This window comes from Pseudophryne corroboree, unplaced genomic scaffold, assembly GCF_028390025.1.
Source record: "Pseudophryne corroboree isolate aPseCor3 unplaced genomic scaffold, aPseCor3.hap2 scaffold_689, whole genome shotgun sequence".
Lineage (NCBI taxonomy): Eukaryota > Metazoa > Chordata > Amphibia > Anura > Myobatrachidae > Pseudophryne > Pseudophryne corroboree.
The window spans coordinates 151,153-176,202 of NW_026970274.1; the positions used below are offsets into that span (position 1 = coordinate 151,153).

The 25,050-nt window shown below is 41.2% G+C and overlaps 4 non-coding genes across 4 annotated transcripts; all 4 read left to right on the forward strand.

Annotated features, from left to right (window-relative positions):
- The first annotated feature begins 4,194 nt into the window (after nt 1-4,194).
- Nucleotides 4,195-4,358, forward strand: LOC135037938 (U1 spliceosomal RNA). The gene has a single exon (XR_010232393.1). It is a non-coding gene; the product is annotated as a U1 spliceosomal RNA (small nuclear RNA).
- A 152-nt stretch (nt 4,359-4,510) lies between these two features.
- Nucleotides 4,511-4,673, forward strand: LOC135037941 (U1 spliceosomal RNA). Its single transcript, XR_010232395.1, has one exon. It is a non-coding gene; the product is annotated as a U1 spliceosomal RNA (small nuclear RNA).
- Nucleotides 4,674-5,344: 671 nt separating this feature from the next.
- Nucleotides 5,345-5,508, forward strand: LOC135037940 (U1 spliceosomal RNA). The gene has a single exon (XR_010232394.1). It is a non-coding gene; the product is annotated as a U1 spliceosomal RNA (small nuclear RNA).
- A 152-nt stretch (nt 5,509-5,660) lies between these two features.
- On the forward strand, nt 5,661-5,823 carry LOC135037942 (U1 spliceosomal RNA). The gene has a single exon (XR_010232396.1). It is a non-coding gene; the product is annotated as a U1 spliceosomal RNA (small nuclear RNA).
- Nucleotides 5,824-25,050: the final 19,227 nt, after the last annotated feature.

Consider the following 25,050-nt stretch of genomic DNA (forward strand, 5'->3'; position numbering starts at 1 on the left):
GAATACTTTTTCTGAAGATAGTTTCCCCACAAGGCCCTTTGGAGAGACAGAGAGAGAGTATGCCAGCACACTCCCCAGCGCTATATAACCCAGGAATAACACAGTAACTTAATGTTTCACAAAAGGCTGGAAAAAGTGGACATTAGTGCCTGGGCACTGTCCTTACCCCAATAGCGTAATTAATTATTTCTGAGCGGGACAGATACGCGCCATTACAGCGGCGGGGCTTCTTCCTCACCTCACCAGAACATCTTTAGAGCATTACAAGTCTATCACTATAGAGTTTATTATTTCCCAGACTGTGTACTTTTGGCGCTGGATTGTGAGCTGAAAAATCCTCTGTGTCCCTCTGACAGATTTACTGACGGTCTGTCCCCCATAAGCCGGTGTGTCTGTGGGTACTTGGTATATGTGTGTCAACATGTCGGTGGCTGAATGTTTTTCCCAAGAGGAAACTATATTAGGAATGCAGACATATGATGGTGGCCCTGTTGGCACCACCAATAACTGACTGGGTAAATGTTTCAGTAATATCAGAGTAAGGTTGGATAAATCTGTGTCCCAGACACAGACGTAGAGAATAGATGTGATATTCATGGCTATGTTTCTTTTCCCTCAGGCCCCGCTGGGTCGCAAAAATGTTATTTTGCCCAGTTACTACACACTGATACTGACACGGATACTGATACTTATGTCGACCATAATGTTTCCTGATTAGATCCAATATTGGCAAGGAGCATTCAGTACATGATTGTGGATATTAAGGACATATTAAAATCACTGAAGACCCTGCTGTTCCTGACAAAGGGGTCTATATGTATGTATATATAGATATATAATGAAAGCTGATGTAACGTTCCTCCATCTCTGTTTGAGAAAGTCTGGGCCAGCTCGACAAGATGGTTTCAAATCCCCAAAAGGATTCTGGTTGTTTATTCATTTCCCGCCGCGGACAGAATAAAGTGGGAGTCACCCCCTGTTCTGCACGGGGCCCTGTCACAAATCCAGCGGATCGTATGCAGGAAGCTACATTATTTCTAGTTATGTAACCACGGGTACATTACTTAGACCTGCCATTACATGTGCATGGGTGAGTAGTAGTATTCAAGAATTGGTCGAATACCTTGTCATCCGATATAGATACCCTGGAGAGATGGGATACTCCTTACGTTGTATCATATCAAGGACACTGCAGCATACTTACGTGAGACTGCAAGGGATATAGGACTCTTGAGTTCACGGGCCAATTTCATGGCAGTGTCGGATAGGAGGGCATTGTGGATTCACCAAGAGAATTCTGATGCTGACTCCAAGAAGAAAGGGAGTCTCTTCCCTATGAAGGTGAAGCCTTGTTTGGTGACTGCCTAGTTAATTTGATCTCGGCAGCTCCCGCAGGTAAGTCAACCTTCTTGCCCTATGTTCCCTCCCAACGGATGAAGACGCATCATTCTCTGATGCAGTCATTTCGGCCCAATAGATATGCAAAAAGTTAAGATTCCCCTTTCTTTGCAGGTAGAGGAAGGAGAAGAGAGAAGAGGTCTGCATCCTCTTCAAGATCGCAGGAGCAGAGATCATCCTCTGCTTCTGCCAAATCCACTGCATGACGCTGGGGCTCTCTTGCAGGAGCCCGCACCAGTGGGGACACGTCTAAAACTCTTCAGTCAGTTCTGGATTCATTCGGACATGGACTCGTGTGTTTTACAAATAGTGTCCCAAGGGTACAAACTGGGGTTTCAAGATGTTCCCCCTCACCGATTGTTCAAACATTAAGTTACTGTGCTATTCCTGGGTTATATAGCGCTGGGGTATGTGCTGGCATACTCTCTCTCTGTCTCTCCAAAGGGCCTTGTGGGGAAAATGTCTTCAGTATTGGCAAGGAAAAGCTGTCTTGTACCTTTGCATTTTTCTCCCAAACGAAGGACACTAGAAAGAAAATTTTAAAGCCTCCTGTTAGGCCATCATCTACACGACATAGCCCTGAATTTTCCAATGCGTAGCTCTTTGCAAAAGAGAGATATTGGCAAGGAAAAGCTGTCTTGTACCTTTGCATTTTTCTCCCAAACGAAGGACACTAGAAAGAAAATTTTAAAGCCTCCTGTTAGGCCATCATCTACACGACATAGCCCTGAATTTTCCAATGCGCAGCTCTTTGCAAAAGAGAGATATTGGCAAGGAAAAGCTGTCTTGTACCATTGCATTTTTCTCCCAAACGAAGGACACTAGAAAGAAAATTTTAAAGCCTCCTGTTAGGCCATCATCTACACGACATAGCCCTGAATTTTCCAATGCGCAGCTCTTTGCAAAAGAGAGATATTGGCAAGGAAAAGCTGTCTTGTACCTTTGCATTTTTCTCCCAAACGAAGGACACTAGAAAGAAAATTTTAAAGCCTCCTGTTAGGCCATCATCTACACGACATAGCCCTGAATTTTCCAATGCGCAGCTCTTTGCAAAAGAGAGATATTGGCAAGGAAAAGCTGTCTTGTACCATTGCATTTTTCTCCCAAACGAAGGACACTAGAAAGAAAATTTTAAAGCCTCCTGTTAGGCCATCATCTACACGACATAGCCCTAAATTTTCCAATGCATAGCTCTTTGCAAAAGAGAGATATTGGCAAGGAAAAGCTGTCTTGTACCTTTGCATTTTTCTCCCAAACGAAGGACACTAGAAAGAAAATTTTAAAGCCTCCTGTTAGGCCATCATCTACACGACATAGCCCTGAATTTTCCAATGCGCAGCTCTTTGCAAAAGAGAGATATTGGCAAGGAAAAGCTGTCTTGTACCTTTGCATTTTTCTCCCAAACGAAGGTCACTAGAAAGAAAATTTTAAAGCCTCCTGTTAGGCCATCATCTACACGACATAGCCCTGAATTTTCCAATGCGTAGCTCTTTGCAAAAGAGAGATATTGGCAAGGAAAAGCTGTCTTGTACCTTTGCATTTTTCTCCCAAACGAAGGACACTAGAAAGAAAATTTTAAAGCCTCCTGTTAGGCCATCATCTACACGACATAGCCCTGAATTTTCCAATGCGCAGCTCTTTGCAAAAGAGAGATATTGGCAAGGAAAAGCTGTCTTGTACCATTGCATTTTTCTCCCAAACGAAGGACACTAGAAAGAACATTTTAAAGCCTCCTGTTAGGCCATCATCTACACGACATAGCCCTGAATTTTCCAATGCGCAGCTCTTTGCAAAAGAGAGATATTGGCAAGGAAAAGCTGTCTTGTACCTTTGCATTTTTCTCCCAAACGAAGGTCACTAGAAAGAAAATTTTAAAGCCTCCTGTTAGGCCATCATCTACACGACATAGCCCTGAATTTTCCAATGCGTAGCTCTTTGCAAAAGAGAGATATTGGCAAGGAAAAGCTGTCTTGTACCTTTGCATTTTTCTCCCAAACGAAGGACACTAGAAAGAAAATTTTAAAGCCTCCTGTTAGGCCATCATCTACACGACATAGCCCTGAATTTTCCAATACTTGACTGCATAATTTGTGTTTCCCCTGGTCGGCTCTCATATAATTCAGATCTCTTTGTCTCAGGTCTCTCTCCAGCCTAGTTTGCTGTCTGTTTCCACTTCCCTTTTCTTGAGCCGCTCCCTTCTATGCCCTTGCGCACTATCCTGACTTCTCCCGTCTGCTTACTTTGTGCCTTCCAACGCACAATGCGAACTACAGGTAGTGCTGCAGGGCCCACACCCTTTTATTTGCCTTACAGAGCAGCTCTGGAGCTGTTACAGTGCCCAGCTGCTGCAAGAAATCAGCTTGAATGCTTCAGGGGCTGGGGCATAGCCAACATGAGCCCCACACCGAATGAGGGTGCAGGTGTTTAATGCGAACTAGGGGTCATCCAAGCGCCGCAAAAGGCCGCCATGCCCTGCACGCCCCTTTTCTCTTTTCATATGCAGATGAGGGTTGAAGCCAACTTTGACCCACTGCTTGGATGACATCACCATATGCAAATCCATCTGCTGCAGGCCTTCCCCCAGGAATGCTTGTACTAGTTGTTGCATTTGGTTTGTTGTTTGGGGGTGCTTCAGTATTAGGCAGCCTTCTGCCCTCCCATGTTCATCTGAAAATATGTGTTCTCCCTGCAGTTGTTGTCCCCAGATGAGAGTTCCCTTGTGCTGCCTCAGTTGAATCTCCTTTACTTGACAGAGATGTGCCTGAGCAGCGGCCCTCCCCAGCCCTATCCCAAATCATACTTATTTTGCATAGGAGATACCATGGTCATGAAGATTGTTCTCCCAGGGTGAGGTTCATTCATTGCATTCTGGGTATGCTGACCCCTGTGATTTCCCCAAATGTGGGAAACTCGACTGCATTATTTGTGGTAGAGGGGGACTGTGTTTGTGCTTTCCTCTGGTCAGCTCTGGTAAAAGTCAGATTTCTTTGTCTCAGATCTTCCTCTAGCCTTGTTCCTCTTTCAAGAGTTCCCTTGTGCTGCCTCAGTTGGATCTCCTTCACTTGACAGGGGGGTGCCCGAGCAGCGACCCTCCCCAGCTCTAGCCCAACTCCTACTTACCTGCCAGGTGAGATACTATGATCATGAAGGTGCTTCTCCCAGGGCAAGGCTCACCCATTGCACTCTGGGTGTGCTGCTCCTGCAATTTCCCCAAATGTGGGACACTTGACTGCATAATTTGTGTTTCCCCTGGTCGGCTCTCGTATAATTCAGATCTCTTTGTCTCAGGTCTCTCTCCAGCCTAGTTTGCTGTCTGTTTCCACTTCTCTTTTCTTGAGCCGCTCCCTTCTATGCCCTTGCGCACTATCCTGACTTCTCCCGTCTGCTTACTTTGTGCCTTCCAATGCACAATGCAAACTACAGGTAGTGCTGCAGGGCCCACACCCTTTTACTTGCCTTACAGAGCAGCTCTGGAGCTGTTACAGTGCCCAGCTGCTGTAAGAAATCAGCGTGAATGCTTCAGGGGCTGGGGCATAGCCAACATGAGACCCACACCGAAGGAGGGTGGAGATGTTTAATGTGAATTAGGGGTCATCCAAGCGCCACAAAAGGACGCCATGCCCTGCACATCCCTTTTTTCTTTTCATATGCAGACGAGGGTTGAAGCCAACTTTGACCCACTGCTTGGATGACATCACCATATGCAAATCCATCTGCTGTAGGCCTTCCCCCAGGAATGCTTGTACTAGTTGTTGCATTTGGTTTGTTGTTTGGGGGTGCTTCAGTATTAGGCAGCCTTCTGCCCTCCCATGTTCATCTGAAAATATGTGTTCTCCCAGCAGTTGTTGTCCCCAGATGAGAGTTCCCTTGTGCTGCCTCAGTTGAATCTCCTTTACTTGACAGAGATGTGCCTGAGCAGCGGCCCTCCCCAGCTCTATCCCAAATCATACTTATTTTGCATAGGAGATACCATGGTCATGAAGATTGTTCTCCCAGGGTGAGGTTCATTCATTGCATTCTGGGTATGCTGACTCCTATGATTTCCCCAAATGTGGGAAACTCGACTGCATTATTTGTGGTAGTGGGGGACTGTGTTTGTGCTTTCCTCTGGTCAGCTCTGGTAAAAGCCAGATTTCTGTGTCTCAGATCTTCCTCTAGCCTTGTTCTTCTTTCGAGAGTTCTCTTGTGCTGCCTCAGTTGGATCTCCTTCACTTGACAGGGGGGTGCCCGAGCAGCGACCCTCCTCAGCTCTTGCCCAACTCCTACTTACCTGCCAGGTGAGATACTATGATCATGAAGGTGCTTCTCCCAGGGCAAGGCTCACCCATTGCACTCTGTGTGTGCTGCTCCAGCTATTTCCCCAAATGTGGGAAACTCGACTGCATAATTTGTGTTTCCCCTGGTCGGCTCTCGTATAATTCAGATCTCTTTGTCTCAGGTCTCTCTCCAGCCTAGTTTGCTGTCTGTTTCCACTTCTCTTTTCTTGAGCCGCTCCCTTCTATGCCCTTGCGCACTATCCTGACTTCTCCCGTCTGCTTACTTTGTGCCTTCCAACGCACAATGCGAACTACAGGTAGTGCTGCAGGGCCCACACCCTTTTAGTTGCCTTACAGAGCAGCTCTGGAGCTGTTACAGTGCCCAGCTGCTGCAAGAAATCAGCTTGAATGTTCTTCGTTGATTGATGGAAGAAACATCTTACAAAAACTCTCCAGATTATTGACTTTTTAAAGTTTTTCTAGGAAACGTTCTAGATGAATGCTTATTAGCGTTTGTCAGAATGTACGTTTGCAAAGTGTCTCTGTGGCACAATCAGTTAGCGTGCTCGGTTATTATCCAAAAGGTTGGTGGTTCAATCCCACCCAGGGACGTAATTTACCTTGTTATCAGATTTTGGTGATCTTTAAGTAGACAAGTCAAAATTTCAAACCCCCTCTTGTGGTGTAGGGTACCTGGCCTTCTCTGATGTAATCAGAGTTAGATTTGATTAAGTGATTTTATAAAAAAAACAGCTAGGAAGCACAATTTAGCAGTGGGTTGCAGAGAAAAAGAAATATGCTGGCAAAAAATCCAATTGAGTGATTAAACAGCTCTTCATTTTCTGGCTTTATTTTTATGCTAACAAATTTGTTCTCTGAAAAGTGTCCACAAAGCCAAGTATCTGATTAACACCTTTGTAGGGATGGTTTTTCACCTATTACTAAATTAAACTTGCTTCATTGGAAAGGCAGCAAGATGCATCGTCATTTCAATATCTACTGAAATAATACAGGTTGACACCAGGAAACATTAACGCCACTGCATCCTTGCTGCTTTCTCATGTGGAAGTCTGTTTAATGTGAAAACAAGGTGATATCTAATTAGCACACAGGTAAGGAATTAAGAAAATCTTTATTTAAGGGTGAAGATGTTTCTATCAAAATCGTTGCCCCAATGCATCATTGAAATTCAAGCTGGAAAGATGATTTTAATATATCACTTGTACATTTTGTATTGCTCTTCTGGTGACAATGTAGTTTGTTTTTGTCAATTACCATTTTAATAATAGGGTAAAGAAAATTAAGTGGATTTTTGAAAGAAAACAATACTGTCAATATACTATTAAACAAATTAAAATGGTAAAAGTTATTGTATTTTAAGTAAAAATAAAAGAGCCAAAATATCAATCCCAATTTTGGATTACTTTAATTAAAAAAAAATGCATATAGCAGAGGATAGTTTCAATCTGCCTACCTCTGGGTTATCGGCCCAGCATGCTTCCATTGCAGTACTCTGCTGCACATGTAAGTGCAAGAGATCCTGAAGCACTCACTCATCGTGGGAAAGTACCAATGTGTTTCTTCGTTGGTTGATGGAAGAAACATCTTACAAAAACTCTCCAGATTATTGACTTTTTAAAGTTTTTCTAGGAAACGTTCTAGATGAATGCTTATTAGCCTTTGTCAGTATGTACTTTTTGCAAAGTGTCTCAGTGGCGCAATCGGTTAGTGTGTTCGGCTATTAACCAAAAGGTTGGTGGTTCAATCCCACCCAGGGATGTAATTGACCTTGTGATCAGATTTTGGTGATATTTAAGTAGACAAGTCAAAATTTCAAACCCCCTGTTATGGTGTGGGTACCTGGCCTTCCCTGATGTAATCAGAGTTAGATTTGATTCAGTGATTTTATAAAAACAGCTAGGAAGCACAATTTAGCAGTAGGTTGCAGAGAAAAAAAATATGCTGGCAAAAAAATCCAATTGAGTGATTAAACAGCTCTTCATTTTCTGGTTTATTTTTATGATAACAAATTTGTTCTCTGAAAAGTGTCCACAAAGCCAAGTCTCTGATTAACACCTTTGTAGGGATGGTTTTTCACCTATTACTAAATTAAACTTGCTTCATTGGAAAGGCAGCAAGATGCATCCTCATTTCAATGTCTACTGAAATAATACAGGTTGACACCAGGAAACATTAACGCCACTGCATCCTTGCTGCTTTCTCATGTGGAAGTCTGTTTAATGTGAAAACAAGGTGATATCTAATTAGCACACAGGTAAGGAATTAAGAAAATCTTTATTTAAGGGTGAAGATGTTTCTCACAAAATCGTTGCCCCAATGCATCATTGAAATTCAAGCTGGAAAGATGATTTTAATATATCACTTGTACATTTTGTATTGCTCTTCTGGTGACAATGTAGTTTGTTTTTGTCAATTACCATTTTAATAATAGGGTAAAGAAAATTAAGTGGATTTTTGAAAGAAAACAATACTGTCAATATACTATCAAAACAAATTAAAATGGTAAAAGTTATTGTACTTTAAGTAAAAATAAAAGAGCCAAAATATCAATCCCAGTTTTGGATTACTTTAATTAACAAAAAAAATGCATATAGCAAAGGATAGTTTCAATCTGCCTACCTCTGGGTTATGGGCCCAGCATGCTTCCATTGCAGTACTCTGCTGCACATGTAAGTGCAAAAGATCCTGAAGCACTCACTCATCATGGGAAAGTACCAATGTGTTTCTTCATTGGTTGATGGAAGAAACATCTTACAAAAACTCTCCAGATTATTGACTTTTTAAAGTTTTTCTAGGAAACGTTCTAGATGAATGCTTATTAGATTTTGTCAGTATGTACTTTTGCAAAGTGTCTCTGTGGCGCAATTGGTTAGTGTGTAAGGCTATTAACCAAAAGGTTGGTGGTTCAATCCCACCAAGGGACGTAATTGACCTTGTGTTCAGATTTTGGTGATCTTTAAGTAGACAAGTCAAAATTTCAAACCCCCTCTTATTGTGTAGGGTACCTGGCCTTCTCTGATGTAATCAGAGTTAGATTTGATTCAGTGATTTTATAAAAAACAGCTAGGAAGCACAATTTAGCAGTAGGTTGCAGAGAAAAAAAATATGCTGGCAAAAAAATCCAATTGAGTGATTAAACAGCTCTTCATTTTCTGGTTTATTTTTATGATAACAAATTTGTTCTCTGAAAAGTGTCCACAAAGCCAAGTCTCTGATTAACACCTTTGTAGGGATGGTTTTTCACCTATTACTAAATTAAACTTGCTTCATTGGAAAGGCAGCAAGATGCATCCTCATTTCAATGTCTACTGAAATAATACAGGTTGACACCAGGAAACATTAACGCCACTGCATCCTTGCTGCTTTCTCATGTGGAAGTCTGTTTAATGTGAAAACAAGGTGATATCTAATTAGCACACAGGTAAGGAATTAAGAAAATCTTTATTTAAGGGTGAAGATGTTTCTCACAAAATCGTTGCCCAAATGCATCATTGAAATTCAAGCTGGAAAGATGATTTTAATATATCACTTGTACATTTTGTATTGCTCTTCTGGTGACAATGTAGTTTGTTTTTGTCAATTACCATTTTAATAATAGGGTAAAGAAAATTAAGTGGATTTTTGAAAGAAAACAATACTGTCAATATACTATTAAAACAAATTAAAATGGTAAAAGTTATTGTACTTTAAGTAAAAATAAAAGAGCCAAAATATCAATCCCAATTTTGGATTACTTTAATTAAAAAAAAATGCATATAGCAGAGGATAGTTTCAATCTGCCTACCTCTGGGTTATCGGCCCAGCATGCTTCCATTGCAGTACTCTGCTGCACATGTAAGTGCAAGAGATCCTGAAGCACTCACTCATCGTGGGAAAGTACCAATGTGTTTCTTCGTTGGTTGATGGAAGAAACATCTTACAAAAACTCTCCAGATTATTGACTTTTTAAAGTTTTTCTAGGAAACGTTCTAGATGAATGCTTATTAGCCTTTGTCAGTATGTACTTTTTGCAAAGTGTCTCAGTGGCGCAATCGGTTAGTGTGTTCGGCTATTAACCAAAAGGTTGGTGGTTCAATCCCACCCAGGGATGTAATTGACCTTGTGATCAGATTTTGGTGATATTTAAGTAGACAAGTCAAAATTTCAAACCCCCTGTTATGGTGTGGGTACCTGGCCTTCCCTGATGTAATCAGAGTTAGATTTGATTCAGTGATTTTATAAAAACAGCTAGGAAGCACAATTTAGCAGTAGGTTGCAGAGAAAAAAAATATGCTGGCAGAAAAATCCAATTGAGTGAATAAACAGCTCTTCATTTTCTGGCTTTATTTTTATGCTAACAAATTTGTTCTCTGAAAAGTGTCCACAAAGCCAAGTCTCTGATTAACACCTTTGTAAGGATGGTTTTTCACCTATTACTAAATTAAACTTGCTTCATTGGAAAGGCAGCAAGATGCATCCTCATTTCAATGTCTACTGAAATAATACAGGTTGACACCAGGAAACATTAACGCCACTGCATCCTTGCTGCTTTCTCATGTGGAAGTCTGTTTAATGTGAAAACAAGGTGATATCTAATTAGCACACAGGTAAGGAATTAAGAAAATCTTTATTTAAGGGTGAAGATGTTTCTCACAAAATCGTTGCCCCAATGCATCATTGAAATTCAACCTGGAAAGATGATTTTAATATATCACTTGTACATTTTGTATTGCTCTTCTGGTGACAATGTAGTTTGTTTTTGTCAATTACCATTTTAATAATTGGGTAAAGAAAATTAAGTGGATTTTTGAAAGAAAACAATACTGTCAATATACTATTAAAACAAATTAAAATGGTAAAAGTTATTGTACTTTAAGTAAAAATAAAAGAGCAAAAATATCCATCCCAGTTTTGGATTACTTTAATTAACAAAAAAAATGCATATAACAAAGGATAGTTTCAATCTGCCTACCTCTGGGTTATGGGCCCAGCATGCTTCCATTGGAGTACTCTGCTGCACATGTAAGTGCAAGAGATCCTGAAGCACTCACTCATCATGGGAAAGTACCAATGTGTTTCTTTGTTGGTTGATGGAAGAAACATCTTTCAAAAACTCTCCAGATTATTGACTTTTTAAAGTTTTTCTAGGATATGTTCTAGATGAATGCTTATTAGCCTTTGTCAGTATGTACTTTTTGCAAAGTGTCTCTGTGGCGCAATTGGTTAGTGTGTACGGCTATTAACCAAAAGGTTGGTGGTTACATCCTACCCAGGGACGTAATTGACCTTGTGATCAGATTTTGGTGATATTTAAGTAGACAAGTCAAAATTTCAAACCCCCTCTTATTGTGTAGGGTACCTAGCCTTCTCTGATGTAATCAGAGTTAGATTTGATTCAGTGATTTTATAAAAACAGCTAGGAAGCACAATTTAGCAGTGGGTTGCAGAGAAAAAGAAATATGCTGGCAAAAAAATCCAATTGAGTGATTAAACAGCTCTTCATTTCTGGCTTTATTTTTATGCTAACAAATTTGTTCTCTGAAAAGTGTCCACAAAGCCAAGTCTCTGATTAACACCTTTGTAGGGATGGTTTTTCACCTATTACTAAATTAAACTTGCTTCATTGGAAAGGCAGCAAGATGCATCCTCATTTCAATGTCTACTGAAATAATACAGGTTGACACCAGGAAACATTAACGCCACTGCATCCTTGCTGCTTTCTCATGTTGAAGTCTGTTTAATGTGAAAACAAGGTGATATCTAATTAGCACACAGGTAAGGAATTAAGAAAATCTTTATTTAAGGGTGAAGATGTTTCTCACAAAATCGTTGCCCCAATGCATCATTGAAATTCAAGCTGGAAAGATGATTTTAATATATCACTTGTACATTTTGTATTGCTCTTCTGGTGACAATGTAGTTTGTTTTTGTCAATTACCATTTTAATAATAGGGTAAAGAAAATTAAGTGGATTTTTGAAAGAAAACAATACTGTCAATATACTATTAAAACAAATTAAAATGGTAAAAGTTATTGTACTTTAAGTAAAAATAAAAGAGCAAAAATATCAATCCCAGTTTTGAATTACTTTAATTAACAAAAAAAATGCATATAGCAAAGGATAATTTCAATCTGCCTACCTCTGGGTTATGGGCCCAGCATGCTTCCATTGCAGTACTCTGCTGCACATGTAAGTGCAAGAGATCCTGAAGCACTCACTCATCATGGGAAAGTACCAATGTGTTTCTTCGTTGGTTGATGGAAGAAACATCTTACAAAAACTCTCCAGATTATTGACTTTTTAAAGTTTTTCTAGGAAACGTTCTAGATGAATGTATTAGCCTTTGTCAGTATGTTCTTTTGCAAAGTGTCTCTGTGGCGCAATTGGTTAGTGTGTAAGGCTATTAACAAAAGGTTGGTGGTTCAATCCCACCCAGGAATGTAATTGACCTTGTGGTCAGATTTTGGTGATATTTAAGTAGACAAGTCAAAATTTCAAACCCCCTCTTATTGTGTAGGGTACCTGGCCTTCTCTGATGTAATCAGAGTTAGATTTGATTCAGTGATTTTATAAAAAAACAGCTAGGAAGCACAATTTAGCAGTAGGTTGCAGAGAAAAAAAATATGCTGGCAAAAAAATCCAATTGAGTGATTAAACAGCTCTTCATTTTCTGGTTTATTTTTATGATAACAAATTTGTTCTCTGAAAAGTGTCCACAAAGCCAAGTCTCTGATTAACACCTTTGTAGGGATGGTTTTTCACCTATTACTAAATTAAACTTGCTTCATTGGAAAGGCAGCAAGATGCATCCTCATTTCAATGTCTACTGAAATAATACAGGTTGACACCAGGAAACATTAACGCCACTGCATCCTTGCTGCTTTCTCATGTGGAAGTCTGTTTAATGTGAAAACAAGGTGATATCTAATTAGCACACAGGTAAGGAATTAAGAAAATCTTTATTTAAGGGTGAAGATGTTTCTCACAAAATCGTTGCCCAAATGCATCATTGAAATTCAAGCTGGAAAGATGATTTTAATATATCACTTGTACATTTTGTATTGCTCTTCTGGTGACAATGTAGTTTGTTTTTGTCAATTACCATTTTAATAATAGGGTAAAGAAAATTAAGTGGATTTTTGAAAGAAAACAATACTGTCAATATACTATTAAAACAAATTAAAATGGTAAAAGTTATTGTACTTTAAGTAAAAATAAAAGAGCCAAAATATCAATCCCAATTTTGGATTACTTTAATAAAAAAAAAATGCATATAGCAGAGGATAGTTTCAATCTGCCTACCTCTGGGTTATCGGCCCAGCATGCTTCCATTGCAGTACTCTGCTGCACATGTAAGTGCAAGAGATCCTGAAGCACTCACTCATCGTGGGAAAGTACCAATGTGTTTCTTCGTTGGTTGATGGAAGAAACATCTTACAAAAACTCTCCAGATTATTGATTTTTTAAAGTTTTTCTAGGAAACGTTCTAGATGAATGCTTATTAGCCTTTGTCAGTATGTACTTTTTGCAAAGTGTCTCAGTGGCGCAATCGGTTAGTGTGTTCGGCTATTAACCAAAAGGTTGGTGGTTCAATCCCACCCAGGAATGTAATTGACCTTGTGATCAGATTTTGGTGATATTTAAGTAGACAAGTCAAAATTTCAAACCCCCTGTTATGGTGTGGGTACCTGGCCTTCCCTGATGTAATCAGAGTTAGATTTGATTCAGTGATTTTATAAAAACAGCTAGGAAGCACAATTTAGCAGTAGGTTGCAGAGAAAAAAAATATGCTGGCAGAAAAATCCAATTGAGTGAATAAACAGCTCTTCATTTTCTGGCTTTATTTTTATGCTAACAAATTTGTTCTCTGAAAAGTGTCCACAAAGCCAAGTCTCTGATTAACACCTTTGTAAGGATGGTTTTTCACCTATTACTAAATTAAACTTGCTTCATTGGAAAGGCAGCAAGATGCATCCTCATTTCAATGTCTACTGAAATAATACAGGTTGACACCAGGAAACATTAACGCCACTGCATCCTTGCTGCTTTCTCATGTGGAAGTCTGTTTAATGTGAAAACAAGGTGATATCTAATTAGCACACAGGTAAGGAATTAAGAAAATCTTTATTTAAGGGTGAAGATGTTTCTCACAAAATCGTTGCCCCAATGCATCATTGAAATTCAACCTGGAAAGATGATTTTAATATATCACTTGTACATTTTGTATTGCTCTTCTGGTGACAATGTAGTTTGTTTTTGTCAATTACCATTTTAATAATTGGGTAAAGAAAATTAAGTGGATTTTTGAAAGAAAACAATACTGTCAATATACTATTAAAACAAATTAAAATGGTAAAAGTTATTGTACTTTAAGTAAAAATAAAAGAGCAAAAATATCCATCCCAGTTTTGGATTACTTTAATTAACAAAAAAAATGCATATAACAAAGGATAGTTTCAATCTGCCTACCTCTGGGTTATGGGCCCAGCATGCTTCCATTGGAGTACTCTGCTGCACATGTAAGTGCAAGAGATCCTGAAGCACTCACTCATCATGGGAAAGTACCAATGTGTTTCTTTGTTGGTTGATGGAAGAAACATCTTTCAAAAACTCTCCAGATTATTGACTTTTTAAAGTTTTTCTAGGATATGTTCTAGATGAATGCTTATTAGCCTTTGTCAGTATGTACTTTTTGCAAAGTGTCTCTGTGGCGCAATTGGTTAGTGTGTACGGCTATTAACCAAAAGGTTGGTGGTTACATCCTACCCAGGGACGTAATTGACCTTGTGATCAGATTTTGGTGATATTTAAGTAGACAAGTCAAAATTTCAAACCCCCTCTTATTGTGTAGGGTACCTAGCCTTCTCTGATGTAATCAGAGTTAGATTTGATTCAGTGATTTTATAAAAACAGCTAGGAAGCACAATTTAGCAGTGGGTTGCAGAGAAAAAGAAATATGCTGGCAAAAAAATCCAATTGAGTGATTAAACAGCTCTTCATTTCTGGCTTTATTTTTATGCTAACAAATTTGTTCTCTGAAAAGTGTCCACAAAGCCAAGTCTCTGATTAACACCTTTGTAGGGATGGTTTTTCACCTATTACTAAATTAAACTTGCTTCATTGGAAAGGCAGCAAGATGCATCCTCATTTCAATGTCTACTGAAATAATACAGGTTGACACCAGGAAACATTAACGCCACTGCATCCTTGCTGCTTTCTCATGTGGAAGTCTGTTTAATGTGAAAACAAGGTGATATCTAATTAGCACACAGGTAAGGAATTAAGAAAATCTTTATTTAAGGGTGAAGATGTTTCTCACAAAATCGTTGCCCCAATGCATCATTGAAATTCAAGCTGGAAAGATGATTTTAATATATCACTTGTACATTTTGTATTGCTCTTCTGGTGACAATGTAGTTTGTTTTTGTCAATTACCATTTTAATAATAGGGTAAAGAAAATTAAGTGGATTTTTGAAAGAAAACAATACTGTCAATATACTATTAAAACAAATTAAAATGGTAAAAGTTATTGTACTTTAAGTAAAAATAAAAGAGCAAAAATATCAATCCCAGTTTTGAATTACTTTAATTAACAAAAAAATGCATATAGCAAAGGATAATTTCAATCTGCCTACCTCTGGGTTATGGGCCCAGCATGCTTCCATTGCAGTACTCTGCTGCACATGTAAGTGCAAGAGATCCTGAAGCACTCACTCATCATGGGAAAGTACCAATGTGTTTCTTCGTTGGTTGATGGAAGAAACATCTTACAAAAACTCTCCAGATTATTGACTTTTTAAAGTTTTTCTAGGAAACGTTCTAGATGAATGTATTAGCCTTTGTCAGTATGTTCTTTTGCAAAGTGTCTCTGTGGCGCAATTGGTTAGTGTGTAAGGCTATTAACAAAAGGTTGGTGGTTCAATCCCACCCAGGAATGTAATTGACCTTGTGATCAGATTTTGGTGATATTTAAGTAGACAAGTCAAAATTTCAAACCCCCTCTTATTGTGTAGGGTACCTGGCCTTCTCTGATGTAATCAGAGTTAGATTTGATTCAGTGATTTTATAAAAAACAGCTAGGAAGCACAATTTAGCAGTGGGTTGCAGATAAAAAAAATATGCTGGCAAAAAAATCCAATTGAGTGATTAAACAGCTCTTCATTTTCTGGCTTTATTTTTATGCTAACAAATTTGTTCTCTGAAAAGTGTCCACAAAGCCAAGTCTCTGATTAACACCTTTGTAGGGATGGTTTTTCACCTATTACTAAATTAAACTTGCTTCATTGGAAAGGCAGCAAGATGCATCCTCATTTCAATGTCTACTGAAATAATACAGGTTGACACCAGGAAACATTAACGCCACTGCATCCTTGCTGCTTTCTCATGTGGAAGTCTGTTTAATGTGAAAACAAGGTGATATCTAATTAGCACACAGGTAAGGAATTAAGAAAATCTTTATTTAAGGGTGAAGATGTTTCTCACAAAATCGTTGCCCCAATGCATCATTGAAATTCAAGCTGGAAAGATGATTTTAATATATCACTTGTACATTTTGTATTGCTCTTCTGGTGACAATGTAGTTTGTTTTTGTCAATTACCATTTTAATAATAGGGTAAAGAAAATTAAGTGGATTTTTGAAAGAAAACAATACTGTCAATATACTATCAAAACAAATTAAAATGGTAAAAGTTATTGTACTTTAAGTAAAAATAAAAGAGCCAAAATATCAATCCCAGTTTTGGATTACTTTAATTAACAAAAAAAATGCATATAGCAAAGGATAGTTTCAATCTGCCTACCTCTGGGTTATGGGCCCAGCATGCTTCCATTGCAGTACTCTGCTGCACATGTAAGTGCAAGAGATCCTGAAGCACTCACTCATCATGGGAAAGTACCAATGTGTTTCTTCATTGGTTGATGGAAGAAACATCTTACAAAAACTCTCCAGATTATTGACTTTTTAAAGTTTTTCTAGGAAACGTTCTAGATGAATGCTTATTAGCCTTTGTCAGTATGTACTTTTGCAAAGTGTCTCTGTGGCGCAATTGGTTAGTGTGTAAGGCTATTAACCAAAAGGTTGGTGGTTCAATCCCACCCAGGGACGTAATTGACCTTGTGTTCAGATTTTGGTGATCTTTAAGTAGATAAGTCAAAATTTCAAACCCCCTCTTATTGTGTAGGGTACCTGGCCTTCTCTGATGTTATCAGAGTTAGATTTGATTCAGTGATTTTATAAAAAACAGCTAGGAAGCACAATTTAGCAGTAGGTTGCAGAGAAAAAAAATATGCTGGCAAAAAAATCCAATTGAGTGATTAAACAGCTCTTCATTTTCTGGTTTATTTTTATGATAACAAATTTGTTCTCTGAAAAGTGTCCACAAAGCCAAGTCTCTGATTAACACCTTTGTAGGGATGGTTTTTCACCTATTACTAAATTAAACTTGCTTCATTGGAAAGGCAGCAAGATGCATCCTCATTTCAATGTCTACTGAAATAATACAGGTTGACACCAGGAAACATTAACGCCACTGCATCCTTGCTGCTTTCTCATGTGGAAGTCTGTTTAATGTGAAAACAAGGTGATATCTAATTAGCACACAGGTAAGGAATTAAGAAAATCTTTATTTAAGGGTGAAGATGTTTCTCACAAAATCGTTGCCCAAATGCATCATTGAAATTCAAGCTGGAAAGATGATTTTAATATATCACTTGTACATTTTGTATTGCTCTTCTGGTGACAATGTAGTTTGTTTTTGTCAATTACCATTTTAATAATAGGGTAAAGAAAATTAAGTGGATTTTTGAAAGAAAACAATACTGTCAATATACTATTAAAACAAATTAAAATGGTAAAAGTTATTGTACTTTAAGTAAAAATAAAAGAGCAAAAATATCAATCCCAGTTTTGGATTACTTTAATTAACAAAAAAAATGCATATAGCAAAGGATAGTTTCAATCTGCCTATCTCTGGGTTATGGGCCCAGCATGCTTCCATTGCAGTACTCTGCTGCACATGTAAGTGCAAGAGATCCTGAAGCACTCACTCATCATGGGAAAGTACCAATGTGTTTCTTCATTGGTTGATGGAAGAAACATCTTACAAAAACTCTCCAGATTATTGACTTTTTAAAGTTTTTCTAGGAAACGTTCTTGATGAATGCTTATTAGCCTTTGTCAGTATGTACTTTTTGCAAAGTGTCTCTGTGGTGCAATTGGTTAGTGTGTAAGGCTATTAACCAAAAGGTTGGTGGTTCAATCCCACCCAGGAATGTAATTGACCTTGTGATCAGATTTTGGTGATATTTAAGTAGACAAGTCAAAATTTCAAACCCCCTCTTATTGTGTAGTGTAATCAGAGTTAGATTTGATTCAGTGATTTTATAAAAAACAGCTAGGAAGCACAATTTAGTAGTGGGTTGCAGAGAAAAAAAATATGCTGGCAAAAAAAAAATGCTGGGGGGGGGGGTCAGCAACACTCCATTTCAAAGTCGGAGATGGAGCGGTGCGGGGGCAGGGCTTCAACGGAGAAACAGGATGCGTGGTCAGAGCGGCTGCATGACATCACATGCAGCCGTTGCGATCACAAAAATGGTGGCGGCTTCCTGCGCACACGTACAGTCTGCACCAACAGGAGGCTAACCCATTTTTTATGATCACGCTGAACTGCACTGAGACTGCAATTTCAGCGTGGTCAAGAAGGGAGGCGGCATGCTGGGAGGCCATGCCCTGTGATGGGTGGCCCCAGCATGCGAACCAAAGGATTGCAAATTCTGTTACTTAGCAGAATTTGCAATCCTTACTGAATTAGGCCATTGATTACAAAATTGTAAACAATATTTGAAGTTTTTCTTCAGGGACTAACACAAAAGATGCTTGGGGCTACTAACACATGGGTAAGCCACGTAAAGCTTCCCATGGGTCAGTGGCATCACAACGGGGTTGCGGCACACACCCGAGTGTCACCCGCCAAGTGGGGTGACACAAAAGTGCCGGCTCTTCTTCAGTGACAGAATATGGGTGTTTCACTGTGACATTACGTGCAATACCCAGTTTCTGTCACTGTGCAGGAGCCAGCACCACTCACACACTAGTCCCCGGGTACAGCCCCCAACCCCCGGGATACCCGCAGCAACAAAATGGTGATTCAGGCCACGCCCCTACCTATGAGACCATGCCTCCTTTTTACCATTGCGCTGCTTATCTGCGCGCACTGCATTACAATCTCCCTCGCCGCCTCTCTGGGTGTCACCAGTGATAGTGACACCTCTGCCATGCTTGTAGCAGCTGGTCCTAAGATCTACGCCTCCAGCCCTGAGTGTTTTCCCTTGTGACTTGTTGATCATCATAGCGAAGCAGATGCTTACAGAAAACTGCAGGGGTTTAGATTGAAAAGAAAAACATTGACGAACCCATCATTTCAGCGACAGGGTCTGCCACACGACTGACTGAAATGACTGGTTGGTTTGGGCCCCCACCAAAAAAGAATCAATCAATCTCTCCTTGCACAAACTGGCTCTACAGAGGCAAGATGTCCACCTCATCATCCTCCGATTCCTCACCCCTTTCACTGTGTACATCCCCCTCCTCACAGATTATTAATTCGTCCCCACTGGAATCCACCATCTCAGATCCCTGTGTACTTTCTGGAGGCAATTGCTGGTGAATGTCTCCACGGAGGAATTGATTATAATTAATTTTGATGATCATCATCTTCTCCACATTTTCTGGAAGTAACCTTGTACGCCGATTGCTGACAAGGTGAGCGGCCGCACTAAACACTCTTTCGGAGTACACACTGGAGGGAGGGCAACTTAGGTAGAATAAAGCCAGTTTGTGCAAGGGCCTCCAAATTGCCTCTTTTTCTCCACCATTCTTTCAAAGGTGACAGAATCATATGCAGTGACAGTAGACGACATGTCAGTAATCGTTGCCAGGTCCTTCAGTCTGGACCAGATGTCAGCACTCACTCCAGACTGCCCTGCATCACCGCCAGCGGGTGGGCTCGGAATTCTTAGCCTTTTCCTCGCACCCCCAGTTGCGGGAGAATGTGAAGGAGGAGCTGTTGACGGGTCACGTTCCGCTTGACTTGACAATTTTCTCACCAGCAGGTCTTTGAACCTCTGCAGACTTGTGTCTGCCGGAAAGAGAGATACAATGTAGGTTTTAAATCTAGGATCGAGCACGGCGGCCAAAATGTAGTGCTCTGATTTCAACAGATTGAATCCTGGTTAAGCAAATTAAGGGCTCCATCCACAAGTCCCACATGCCTAGTTGAATCGCTCTGTTTTAGCTCCTCCTTCAATGTCTCCAGCTTCTTCTGCAAAAGCCTGATGAGGGGAATGACCTGACTCAGGCTGGCAGTGTCTGAACTGACTTCACGTGTGGAAAGTTCAAAGGGTTGCAGAACCTTGCACAACGTTGAAATCATTCTCCACTGCGCTTGAGTCAGGTGCATTCCCCCTCCTTTGCCTATATCGTGGGCAGATGTATAGGCTTGAATGGCCTTTTGCTGCTCCTCCATCCTCTGAAGCATATAGAGGGTTGAATTCCACCTCGTTACCACCTCTTGCTTCAGATGATGGCAGGGCAGGTTCAGGAATGTTTGGTGGTGCTCCAGTCTTCGGCATGCGGTGGCTGAAGGCAGAAAGTGGCCCGCAATTCTTCGGGCCACCGACAGCATCTCTTGCACGCCCCTGTCGTTTTTTAAATAATTCTGCACCACCAAGTTCAATGTATGTGCAAAACATGGGACGTGCTGGAATTTGCCCAGATGTAATGCACGCACAATATTGGTGGCGTTGTCCGATGTCACAAATCCCCAGGAGAGTTCAATTGGGGTAAGCCATTCTGCGATGATGTTCCTCAGTTTCCGTAAGAGGTTGTCAGCTGTGTGCCTCTTATGGAAAGCGGTGATACAAAGCGTAGCCTGCCTAGGAACGAGTTGGCAATTGCGAGATGCTGCTACTGGTGCCGCCGCTGCTGTTCTTGCTGCGGGAGGCAATACATCTACCCAGTGGGCTGTCACAGTCATATAGTCCTGAGTCTGCCCTGCTCCACTTAACCACAGACAAGTGGACATTGGGTACAACTGCATTTTTTAGGACACTGGTGACTCTTTTTCTGAGGTCTGTGTACATTTTCGGTATCGCCTGCCTAGAGAAATGGAACCTAGAGGGTATTTGGTACCGTGGACACAGTACCTCAATCAAGTCTCTAGTTGCCTCTAAATTAACGATGGATACCGGAACCACGTTTTTCACCACCCAGACCTGAGTTATCCGCTTTGCAGCAGGATGACTGCTGTGATATTTCATCTTCCTCGCAAAGGACTGTTGGACAGTCAATTGCTTACTGGAAGAAGTACAAGTGGTCTTCCGACTTCCCCTCTGGGATGACGATCGACTCCCAGCAGCAACAACAGCAGCGCCAGCAGCAGTAGGCGTTACACTCAAGGATGCATCGGAGGAATCCCAGGCAGGAGAGGACTCGTCAGACTTGCCAGTGACATGGCCTGCAGGACTATTGGCTCTCCTGTCTAAGGAGGAAATTGACACTGAGGGAGTTGGTGGTGTGGTTTGCAGGAGCTTGGTTACAAGAGGAAGGGATTTAGTGGTTAGTGGACTGCTTCCGCTGTCATCCAAAGTTTTTGAACTTGTCACTGACTTATGATGAATGCGCTGCAGGTGACGTATAAGGGAGGATGTTCCGAGGTGGTTAACGTCCTTATCCCTACTTATTACAGCTTGACAAAGGCAACACACGGCTTGACACCTGTTGTCCGCATTTGTGTACAGGATGCATACCTTCATGTCCCCATTTATCCACCTCATCAGGCGTAACTCAGATTTGCGGTACAGGACTGTCATTGCCAATTTCAGACGTTGCTGTTTGGTCTCTCCATGGCCCTGAGAATTTTCACCAAGGTAATGGCGGAAATGATGGTGCTCCTGTGCAAGCAAGGTGTCACAATTATCCCGTACTTGGGCGATCTCATAAAAGCGAGATCAAGAGAGCAGTTGCTGAACAGCGTATCACTTTCACTGAAAGTGTTACAGCAACACGGCTGGATTCTCAATATCCCGAAGTCGCAGTTGATTCCTACTACTCGTCTGTCTTTCTTGGGCATGATTCTGGACACAGACCAGAAGAAGGTTTATCTCCTGATAGAAAAGGCCCAGGAACTCATGACTCTTGTCAGGAACCTATTGAAACCAAAACAGGTGTCAGTGCATCACTGCACTCGAGTCCTGGGAAAGATGGTGGCATCATACGAGGCCATTCCATTCGGCAGGTTCCATGCGAGGACTTTCCAATGGGACCTACTGGACAAGTGGTCCGGGTCACATTTACAGATGCATTGGTTGATCACCCTGTCCCCCAGGGTCAGGGTATCACTCTTGTGGTGGCTGCAGAGTGCTCACCTTCTCGAGGGATGCAGATTCAGCATTCAGGGCTGGATCCTGGTGACCACAGACGCAAGCCTCCAAGGTTGGGGAGCAGTCACACAGGGAAGAAATTTCCAAGGTCTTTGGTCAAGTCAAGAGACTTGTCTTCACATCAACATCCTGGAACTAAGGGCCATATACAACGCCCTACGTCAAGCGGAGACCTTACTTTGCGACCAACCGGTTCTGATCCAGTCAGACAACGTCACCGCAGTGGCTCATGTAAACCGCCAAGGCGGCACAAGAAGCAGAGTGGCGATGGCACAAGCCACCAGAATTCTTCGCTGGGTGGAGAATCACGCAAGCGCACTGTCAGCAGTGTTCATTCCGGGAGTGGACAACTGGGAAGCAGACATCCTCAGCAGACACGACCTACATCCGGGAGAGTGGGGACTTCATCAGGAAGTCTTTGCACAGATTACAAGTCGGTGGGAACTGCCACAGATAGACATGATGCCGTCCCGGCTCAACAAAAAGCTACAGAGGTATTGCGCAAGGTCAAGAGACCCTCAGGCAGTAGCTGTAGACGCCCTAGTGACACTGTGGGTGTTCCGGTCGGTATTTCCTCCTCTTCCTCTCGTACCCAAGGTGTTGAGGATAATAAGACAAAGAGGAGTGAGAACAATCCTCATTGTTCCAGATTGGCCACGGAGGACCTGGTATCCGGATCTGCAGGAAATGCTCACAGAAGATCTGTGGCCTCTCCCTCTAAGACAGGACCTGTTGCATCAGGGGCCCTGTCTGTTCCAAGACTTACCGCGGCTGCGTTTGACGGCATGGCGGTTGAATGCCGGATCCTAGCATTCCGGTTGAGGTCATCCCTACGCTGATAAAGGCTAGGAAGGATGTAACGTTAAAACATTACACCGTATATGGCGAAATTATGTTTCTTGGTGTGAGGCCAGGAATGCTCCTACGGAAGAATTCCATCTGGGCCGTTTCCTTCACTTCCTACAAACTGGAGTGAATTTGGGCCTAAAATTAGGCTCTATTAAGGTCCAGATTTCGGCCTTATCCATTTTCTTTCAAAAAGAATTGGCTTCTCTTCCAGAAGTTCAGACTTTTGTAAAAGGAGTGCTGCATATTCAGCCTCCTTTTGTGCCTCCGGTGGCACCTTGGGACCTTAACGTGGTGTTAAGTTTTCTAAAATTACACTGGTTTGAACCACTTAAAACAGTGGAGTTAAAATATCTCACATGGAAGGTGGTCATGTTATTAGCCTTGGCTTCGGCTAGGCGAGTGTCGGAATTAGCGGCTTTGTCACATAAAAGCCCATATTTGGTATTCCATGTGGATAGAGCGGAAATGCAGACCCGTCCTCAATTCCTACCAAAAGTGGTCTCATCTTTTCATATGAACCAACCTATTGTGGTGCCTGTGGCTACGCGTGACTTGGAGGATTCCGAGTTACTTGATGTGGTTAGGGCTTTGAAAATTTACGTGGCCAGGACGGCTAGAGTCAGGAAAACTGAAGCGCTGTTTGTCCTGTATGCAACCAACAAGATTGGTGCCCCTGCTTCAAAGCAGGCTATTGCTCGCCGGATTTGTAACACGATTCAGCAAGCGCATTCTATGGCTGGATTGCAGTTACTGAAATCGGTCAAGGCCCATTCCACGAGGAAAGTGGGCTCTTCTTGGGCGGCTGCCCGAGGGGTCTCGGCACTACAGCTGTGTCAAGCTGCTACTTGGTCGGGTTCACACACCTTTGCAAAATACTATAAGTTTGATACCCTGGCTGAGGAGGAACTCATGTTTGCTCAATCGGTGCTGCAGAGTCATCCGCACTCTCCCGCCCGTTTTGGTATAATCCCCATGGTCCTTACGGAGTCCCCAGCATCCTCTAGGACGTTAGAGAAAATAAGATTTTAAACCTACTGGTAAATCTTTTTCTCGTAGTCCGTAGAGGATGCTGGGCGCCCGTCCCAAGTGCGGACTACTTCTGCAATACTTGTATATAGTTATTGCTTCAATAAGGGTTATGTTATAGTTGCATCGGTCCTGCACTGATGCTATGTTGTTTTTTCATACTGATAACTGGGTAGTTTATCACAAGTTATACGGTGTGATTGGTGTGGCTGGTATGAATCTTGCCCTGGATTAACAAAATCCTTTCCTCATACTGTCCGTCTCCTCTGGGCACAGTTTCTCTAACTGTGGCATAGAGGGAGGAGCCAGTGCACACCCAGAACTAAAGTCTTTCTTAAAGTGCCCATGTCTCCTGTGGAGCCCGTCTATCCCCATGGTCCTTACGGAGTCCCCAGCATCCTCTACGGACTACGAGAAAAAGATTTACCGGTAGGTTTAAAATCTTATTTTCTACTTTATTCTTTTCTATCCTAGTTTATTACGACCAACTCTCATCCAAGGAGTTTGATATTCTACTACCTGCATGCAATTTAAATTGCTTAAATTGTTTATATGGTTGATTTGTCCTTCACAATCCATAATCTGCAACTTGGATGTACTTGTGTCATTGAAAATCTTATAATAAAAATGTATATACAGATACTCAACCTGTATATTGAAAAAAAAAAAAGTTATAAGACATATGCATTCAATATTTGAAGAAACAAAATAAAATAAAGCTATCTATTGGGTTTCACTAACAAGCACATTGGAAGACTTGACTACTGTTAAAAGACATGCATTACATGGTATAGAGCCACAAACCACAATGTAGTAAAATAAAAACAAACTTACATGTGTATCAAACCTATGTGAGGCTTACATTGATAGTGCAAGATCAACACTCTATCAACTGTGCAAACTAGACTGCACATAAATGCCATAAAATTTATCTGAGATTTTAGTAAATAAGGCCCGTTGCTGTCCGGGTCACGCAGCCGTCACAGCCCGCCCCCATACGGTCCGGTCATGTCTGCGTTGTCCTGACTGTGCCCCCAAAATGGCGGCACAACGCCGCTGGCCCGACTCCTCCTGCCCAGTG